Genomic DNA, 9465 nt, shown 5'->3' with positions numbered 1-9465 from the left:
CAATTTGTTTCGGATCAATTTAAAATCGAATTAAAATAAATTCAATAAAATATTAGGATCAAGTTGGAGTCTAATTAAATCTAAATCAACCGATATGTACTCCTGCATACAACCCACTACACTTTAATTAGTTATTAACTTCCATCATATACAATGTTATTTAGCATTTATTAATTGTCATAACAATTAATAAATGCTAAATAAGGTAAGTTATAGTTATTTTTGACTAATTTTTTTTTGTTACTAAATATTTTCGATAATATATATGTATAATTCATCTTGATAATTCTTCTTGACTCTCAGCTTCAGGACCAATCCACTCCAAAATTGCAATGATGATAAGACATATATATCTACATATATATAGGATTCTGTATTATTTTCAATCTAAAATGAGCGAGCAAATAAAGCTTAAGTTATAAACTTTAATTTATAATATGGTTTGTTTGTAGAACTATGTATTGTCATTGGTTAAACNGTGACACATGCAGATATATCCAAATTAAATGCCACAAACATGGGAACTATAATGCCATTATTCACCGATAATTTCTTTATGATCATCATGCAGATCGATCTCTGGCCAATGGCCATTCAAACATTTAAAAGAATATATATATACTGTTCCATAGTATATATACACAACAAATTTTCTCTGTTACTATTATTAGGCTATTCATTCTAAGTACAACCTTTTAAGATATACATATACATACGTATTAGAAAAATCACTGTTTACGTTGATTCCTTGTTTGCCACAAACAGGAAGTCAACCGATAATAATACATATATATATATATAAAGTCAACTAAATCAAATCCTCGTTATTCATTTAAAACCACTGATAATTAAGTAATAGAAAATTTAAGTGATAATAATTTTTAGGTGTTTATTTCGGTATAATGATAAATTTCTATGTATCGATACAATAAAGATATGAATAAATAATAAAAATAATACATAAATATTAGGGCAAAAAACCCTAATAAGCCAAGGCAAGAATCATGTTACGTAAATAAGCCAAAGCGAAAATCGTTTCAGCAATCAGTCAAACACTATCTTAATGTAATTCGAACTAGAGTGGTTCGAACTACAATCGTTAATAAATCGAACCAGAGTGGTTCGAATTAGGGTGAGAAAAACGTTGAACGTAATTCGAACCAAGGTGGTTCGAACTTAAATTCAACATAATTCGAACTGGGGTAGTTTGAATTATACTCTAGAAATCAAACCATGTAATTCGAACCAACCTGGTTCGAATTACCCTTGAAGTGGCTCCTTAGTAATTCGAACCCACCTGGTTCGAATTACTCGTGATTCGGCTATATAAGGAGTTCGAATCAGCCTCATTCGAACCATTCTTCCTTTCCCCTACCCCACCAAATCCCAGAGAAAACGACCCAGATTCTCTCCGACGAAGACCTGAACGGAATACTCTGCTGATGGGGGACGATCCGACACGGTTATATCGCTTGGACGGAGTTGCTCATATAGCCGGGGTCATCAACGACGAGGTTAGTACAGAAATAACTTCGTGCTAGTGGTATATGTGACTTAGTGGTTTTGCATTTGGTTTTAGTGGTTTATGTTGGTTTTTTTATGTTGGTGGTTTATGTTAGTTGTTTTATGTTAGTGGTTTGTGTTAGTTATTTTATTTTAGTGGTTTGTGTTAGTTGTTTTATGTTAGCTATTTTTTGTTAATGGTTTTAGTTAAGCTATTTTACGTTAGTGGTTCTAGTTAAGCTGTTTTATGTTAGTGGTTTAGTTGTGTGATCTATGGTAGTTGTTTTGCATGTGGTTCTCATTCATGGATATTAATGCGATTTGATTTAGTATGATGTTTTGTTGATGATTTATCGTGTTGGTTATGTTTGTCATTGGTTATGAAGCTGGTTCTAACAATGCGGTGCTTGTCATGCGCAGCCTCAGCGATGCATCAGGAGCATGCGGCGGCAGCAGGGCATGCGACTCGATGACAGATACGTTCCGTACTTGTAGATGGCCGGACTATACCATCTTGCAAGACTGAACGACAGATGGTTCCGGTTAGACGAGGCCCTTGTTAGTGCATTCGTGGAGCGATGGCGTCCGGAGACGCACACGTTTCATATGCCGTTCGGAGAGTGCACGGTCACACTTCAGGACGTGGCATACCAGTTGGGTTTGCCAGTGGACGGGCGTTACGTGAGTGGCTGCCTATCAGAGTTCCAGATATACATCCAGGGTGGCTGTCCAGCCTGGGTGTGGTTCCAGGAGTTGCTTGGAGTGACTCCTCCTCCCAGCCAGGTTCAGAAGTACGCAGTAAACTGTAGCTAGTTTCAGGAGACTTTTGGTGAGTGCCCCGAGGGAGCCGATGACGAGACTGTGCGGAGATATGCCCGTGCGTACATCATGATATTGTTGGGTACGCAGCTATTTGCGGACAAGTCGGGCAACCGCGTTCACATCAGATGGCTTCCCTACGTAGCTAGGCTGGAGGAGATGGGTACCTACAGCTGGGGTTCTGCAGCACTGGCATGGTTGTACCGGTGCATGTGCCGAGTGGCGAACAGACATGTGGTCAAGTTAGCGGGCCCACTTCAGCTACTTCAGTCTTGGATCTTCTGGCGCTTTCCTCTGTTTAGGCCTGCAGGGTATGAGACATTCAGCTGGCCATTGGCCTCGAGGTACTCTACTCAGCCTTCTCTATTTCAATTTAATTTGCATAACTCCATGTTCATTAATAATGTATTACAAACCCTAAACACACATTTAAGTAGCCATAAGACACATGTATGATGCAGGTGGTCAGGTTACAACCCTTTCGGTAACGAGAAGGGTCCTAGAGTGCAGATGTGGAGGCTGAGAATAGACCGGTTATAGGACGGGAGGTGAGTATGCTACTTAAACAGTTTCTTTATTTAACCACACTTTATGAGTTGGGTCCATGAGTTGTCCTGACAATGGAGAGTTCTCAGTGCAGTTTATCTGGATGCCGTACAGCAGCCTCGACGTACTTCAGGTTGTGCATCCAGAGGCTTTGGAGCCTCGGCATATGGCGTTGTGGCGGTCTGTGACGTTGCTGATCTACTTTGCCGTCATAGAGTGGCATCAGATAGATAGGGTGCTTCCGCAGTTCGGAAGGGTGCAGCCTTGTCCGAATCCCGCCCTGAACATCGACTTTCTGATGTCGAAGGATGGCAGAGGTGGTGATCGATGGTTCCCGTACCATTTGTAGAAGTGGCATTTCTATTGGGACAACCGTGCGGAGACCGTGCTGAGGTTTGATGTTCCGGAGATGCACTTGGGGGATCCGAGAGCCGTTCCTATTCCAGTTGAGGCCTCACAGCGGGGTGCTGGGCGAGTTCCTGACATGGATCGACCTGAGGATGTGCCGGACAGGCGGAGGGTTAAGAGGAGAGCTCATGTCGGGACACGACGGAGCCAGCGTGACTGGAGGTGGCTTGAGCATGCTATGGACCATGATGACGGTGTGGGTCCCGCTGGAGGCAGACGACGAGGCCAGGGAGGGAGACGGAGAGGGCGTGTTGCGGCGGACCACCCTGGTCGTGACCCTGACGACGATGACGACAATCAGCATGGTCCCATGGGCGGGGATGGTGCAGGGGCTGTAGCAGTTGCTGGTGTTAGTACCCACGATGGCAGACATGGAGGTGAGTGGTATGGGTCAGGTATGGGTGACGGGGCTGACCTTGGGGACGCTGGACTCGGGTCGGGGCCTCTTGGAGATTACTTCATTGGTGTACCCGCCCATGACCAGCCTCAGCAGGAGTGGTCTCTGCTACCCAACGAGAAAGAACCAGTCGGAGTGGTCTCTGCTACGGTGAACTCAGAGTTATCCCGGTCATACAAAGTCACCGTGAAGCACCTGGCCGTCTTCAAGTTGGCCTCAATACACTTCACCAAGTACTGACTGAATTGTTGTCTGGTTCCCATCTGGGCCTCAGCCTCTCTCCCCTTGCGAGCAAAGAGTTCCGCAAGCCTTCCATACGTTGCCTTCACCAGGGAGGATACAGGGAGATTTCTGACACCCTTGAGGATTGAGTTCACACACTCGGAGATATTCGTCGTCATGTGACCGAATCTCCGCCCCTCATCACGATGCTGAGTCCACAAGGAATAATCAATCCGGTTCGCCCACTCACACATCGTCGGGTCCTCAGACCGCAGAATATCAAACCAGTAATCAAACTCAACCTCGGTCTTTGCATACACCGCATTCACTAGAAGCCTTCGTGCGTCCTTGCCCTTGAAGGTAAGGGCAAAATTAGCCGCTACGTGTCGAATGCAAAATGCACGGTAGGCAGATGGAGGTAACCAACCTCCGTTAGGAGCCTCAAGCGCAGCCTTGATGCCGTTATGCCTGTCCGATATAACCAGCAGACCCGGCTGTGGTGTCACGTGCTGTCGAAGGTGGGAGAGAAAGAATGTCCAGGACTCTGCATTCTCACCCTTTACTTGTGCGAATGCAACAGGTAGAATGTTGGAGTTCCCGTCCTATGCAATCGCGATGAGCAACGTTCCCTCGTACTTGCCATACAGATGTGTGCCGTCAATGCTGACTAGGGGCTTGCAATGACGGAATGCCTTGATGCACGGTGGAAAAGTCCAGAAAAGTCTGTGAAAATATGCTTGAGACTCGTCTACCTGTCCTCCAACTCGAACGGGGCTCGTCCTTAGGACTGCAACAGTACCAGACATCGTCAGCTGGACTCCCAACACCCACCTAGGCAGCTCATTGTATGACTCATCCCAGTCACCGTAGATGAGGGCAATAGCCTTCTGCTTCGCCATCCAGACCCTCCTGTAAGTCGGCCTAAACCCAAAGTGTGCTGCCGTGGCATTTAGGAGCACCTTGATGAACGCTGAAATCATTGGCATAATGAACGCCGAAATCACATGATAATCCAAACTCCTGTGGTCACTCGAGATGGATGTGGCCAGACAAGTGTGAGGTCCATTGTACCGTTTGACCTCCCAAATGCCCTTGCGCTACCGAAGACTCAGTCGAATCAACCATGTGCACCCATTCCCAAACTCAGAACACTTGCCCACATACCGGCGATAATCAGACTCCACTACCTTGTACTGTACCCCTCGCTGGATGCTGTAAGTCTTCATACTTAACAGGGCCTCATCTTTATTCTGAAATTGCTGACCAACCTGGAACTTTGTCAGACCAGCAGTCCCTTTCGCATCTCTAGCTCCGAATCCAACAGAGTGCCCTGAAACCCCCTCCTGCCTCATGGCATCCAGGTCCAAAGAGGAAAAATGTGGTGGATACTGCTGTGTGCCAGAACTAGAACCATCGACCGCCAATGCAGGCTCAGTCGCTCCAACCTCGTCGCCGCTGTCATCCTCAATCATATCCGGCTCGACGTCGTCTTCCTCTGCATCACCCAACAATCCGTCTCCGACGCCAACCGGTGGAGCACCCTGTAAAGCGTTCGGCAGAATATCAAATGATCCTACCTCGTCGCCTACGCCGTCATTGAGATCAACAGCAAAAGACGGGGAGGCGACAGGTTGGACCGCTGGCTCGTACACAGGGACGGAGGAAGAAGCAACGGCAGGCCTGGAACTGGAACCAGCTGCTGTGGCTACAGTGGTGGTATTCCGGTTCGAACCCCCTGAGCTGGATACCACATCAACCAGCTTTGCCAACAATTCTGGTGTCCTCACCTCCGGAAACTGCCTCCGACAAAGAAACATGACTTGCAGGTCCTCATCACTACTAATCGTGAAACAATCATACTTCATGGTATCCTGCAAGACCGTGATTGGAATGCGATAGAAAAACTTCTTAACCCGCTTCGCACCTTCCAGACCAAGTTTCATCAACACAGATCTAACAAAGTCATCATAGCTCGTCGTTGGATTCACGACAATACAGAGAGGATCCTTATCTGTGAACTTCACATCGGAACGAGTTTTCCTCTTAATGGATCCTCTGTGGTGAACCAAAACAACAAAACTCTCCTCACTAGCCATCTTACACCCTCTAATGAGAGCAACTCACGTTTACAACCATATATATACTGCTCTGTCTACCACTAAATCGAACCAGCCTGGTTCGAATTATATGATGCAGCCTTCTCTCTCTATAATTCGAACCAGCCTAGTTCGAATTACTAGCATTGCTAAATCGAACCAACCTTGTTCGATTTACTTGAACCAGCTTCTCTCTCTGTAATTCGAACTGCTTTGGTTCGAATTATATAAATATATGGTTTGGCTCATTACTGAAACGATTTTGGTTTTGGCTTATTTACGTAATTTCGGCCTGGCATTGGCTTATTATAGTTTTTTTCCCAAAATAAAACTTAACAATAAGTTTTTTGCATTATTTATTTACATGAATACTTAACAATCTCACATATCAAACTATTCTAACCTAAATTATAAAGACCTAGTAGTCGTCATCGTCGTCAATCCCGTGGTCCTATTGAGGTGGCGAAGAAGGCGGTGATGTCTGTGTCCCATCAGCAACGCCGTTGCCACTGGCGCGCATTCGAGCCTGGTACATTTTCATCTGCTGCTCCATCCGCTAAAGCTGCTCCAGCTGCTCCCTCAACTCCATCCTGAGCTCATTCGTTTTCGTCATGCATTTGAGGATCTCCTGATATCTCTCCCAAGTTTTGTTCAGCTCCTAAGCCTGTTTGTAATGGCTCCAGGTGAGCTCCTGCACCCGCAGCCTTAAATCAATGCCTTCTTTGGGATCGACGGCTTGACTGGAGGCAGAGGCAGACATGGAGGTGCGGAGGCTGCTGGCGAAGAACGACCTTAGCCCGTATACGCGGTTCTTGTACGGCGCTGAGGCTGTCTCGTGCCGAACCACATCAAGATCGATGACTGAAGCAGCAGAGCAACTGGCGTCCTCCCCACTTTGCTGAGATTGTTGAGTTGCGGCCTCTAGTCTCTGCGTGTAAGACTCTTGTGTAACACATGTTATTATGATTAGGACGACATCTATAGTTAATTAAAAATTTTATATCACAAGATCAAATTTTACTCATATAATGATCTGTAAACCGCTAATCAGCAAATCTCGCCTTATTTTCCTTCAGTGTGGGTGTACTTAAAGGTCTCTGCCAATGTCACATTGCGATCCAACAACTTCGACTACATATGTTGCATTGAAACAATATGTTAGGATGACTACTAATGATATGTCAAAGAATATAACTAAATTAATAACAAAATTAGAGAATCTACATACCAGCTTGGCCTTAGTCTTCATGAAGGTCGCTAAGCTGCCAGTATACTTGGACGACCTGGCCAATGCCCTGTTAGCTCTGTTTGTGAGATGCCGATGCTTGAACCCGTCACCAGTCTCTCACTGAACGTACAGAACCTTCTTCATTTTTGGGCGGAGCCAAGAAGTGAGGTGGTCGCGCCTCTCACGTACATCCTCCAGCATCTGTTGCAGCTGCCTACCCATACGATGGTCTTATATCTTCCTGATCATGAGATCGTGCTCCTGGTCCATATAAAGTTTAGTTGTACAAAAAAACTTTAGAATTAGTTAACAAAATATATCATATTAAACAAAATAGAAGATATAAACTAGCTAAGAAGGTTTGACTATATTAAGTTCTTACCGCCCACTTCTGAAACCATCGCTCTCTAGTCTCAGAGGAGATCTTATTGTAGCTCAGCCATGGATGGTCGTACATCAGCTTGATGACGTTGGTCATCTCATGAGTACATGCGTTGTTGTTTAGCGCAAACCTATCAATAATTCACAAATAAACCAATATAGCAATATAAATTAAAACTTTAGAAGAAAATAACCATAATATATAAATAATTTTTTAGAAATTTTGGTAGAGTTTCATCTATAACTGAAATGCACCACAAACTCTATCCATCAACAATTAACTTAAACAACACCAATTGTCAACAATCACTGAACAACAATCAATAATCAAGAAGCAAAATCCATAAATCCACTAAACTAGAATTTATAATCAAGAATCAATAAACAGAATATATCAAATACTTTCAGCAATTCAAACCTACAATCCTAAATCTATTAGAACTAGAATCAATTATCAAGAATCACTAATCACGATATATCAAACACTTCAGTACTTCAAACCTACAACCCTAAATTCACTAAAACTAGAATCAATAATCAGAAACTTTCAGCATATAGAAGACTTGAAGTAGTATTTAAGTCGTTCATCCATTAGCCCAAATCGTCAACCGTACGATGGGAGATGGTGGAGGAGCATCAGCTGCATCACTTCTGTGAGAGAATTCTGGGGCTGCGATCCGTCGCCAGAGGCGGCGTCGCCAAGAAATTTGGCTGTTGAGCAGATGGAGGCGGCATCGTTGCCGTAGACACAAGGATGTAGTTGGGGTTAGGGACCATGATGAACAACTGGTCTGATGCACCCACAACCTAAGATGTCACCGGGATAGTCAAAGTAGAGAGAAACCCTCTCTCTACCATGACCACGACCGCGACCACTAGGCTGATCCGCAACACCTCTACCTGTCGTCATGTCTGCAAAGAGCATACCAATTAAATAAAGAGAACTAAATCAATAATAATAAACACAAATCAATAATAATAAGAAATTCAGAACAACAAGTCATCCTTATAAATTATAATAACTAGCTCAGAACAAATCAACAATAATAAAAAACATGTTTTAATTAGAATCGGAATAAGTTTAGTACCCTAAGTTTAGAACTAAATAAGGAATACAAATCCACCAATGTTCTAATTAAAATTTAAACTACACAAATTCAGTACCCTAAGTTCAGAATTTTAGAAAACCATAAGTTCAAAACAAGTTCAGTTTTCTAAGTTCAAAACTAAATAAGGAACATAAATTATAACATATTCTAGTTAAAATTGAAACTAAACAAATTCAGTACCCTAAGTTCATAATTAAATAATCAACAATAAGTTCAAACACCAATGTCGTACTTCTTATAACTAATACCACAGGATTAATTTCAACATTTTAAATTCATTCCTAATATAACCCCAAAACCAATTAAACATATAAAGTTGATATAATTGGGTTAAAAAGAACCAACTTAATTAATCTTGTACTATTAAATAAATGCCTCAATCATTCAAAAATTCAAAAGTTTTGGTCAATTAAAAATAAATCAAATTCCATTATTAATGCATAATAACAATCATAACATGCAAACGAGCATTGATTTTCAAGAATTAGACTAAAAATTACATTAAAAGCTCTAAATAATATTGACGAACACTTGGCATGCACAAATATCAAACATACAAAATCAAGATCAAATAGCAATTGACAGCCCCAATTTCAAATTAACAATCAACACCAGTAACAAATAATTCAAAACCAGCAACAACCAATTATAATCTAAATAATCCAGTCGAATCTCAGCCAAACCAGCCGTAACACAATGAATCAACATAATTCAGACAATTTCAAACAACTCCATCAATAATATTTAGCAATTTAG

The sequence above is a fragment of the Arachis ipaensis genome, chromosome B02 (assembly GCF_000816755.2).
Source record: "Arachis ipaensis cultivar K30076 chromosome B02, Araip1.1, whole genome shotgun sequence".
Lineage (NCBI taxonomy): Eukaryota > Viridiplantae > Streptophyta > Magnoliopsida > Fabales > Fabaceae > Arachis > Arachis ipaensis.
The sequence above is the reverse complement of the archived record's forward strand: the minus strand, read 5'-3'. Positions refer to the sequence as shown.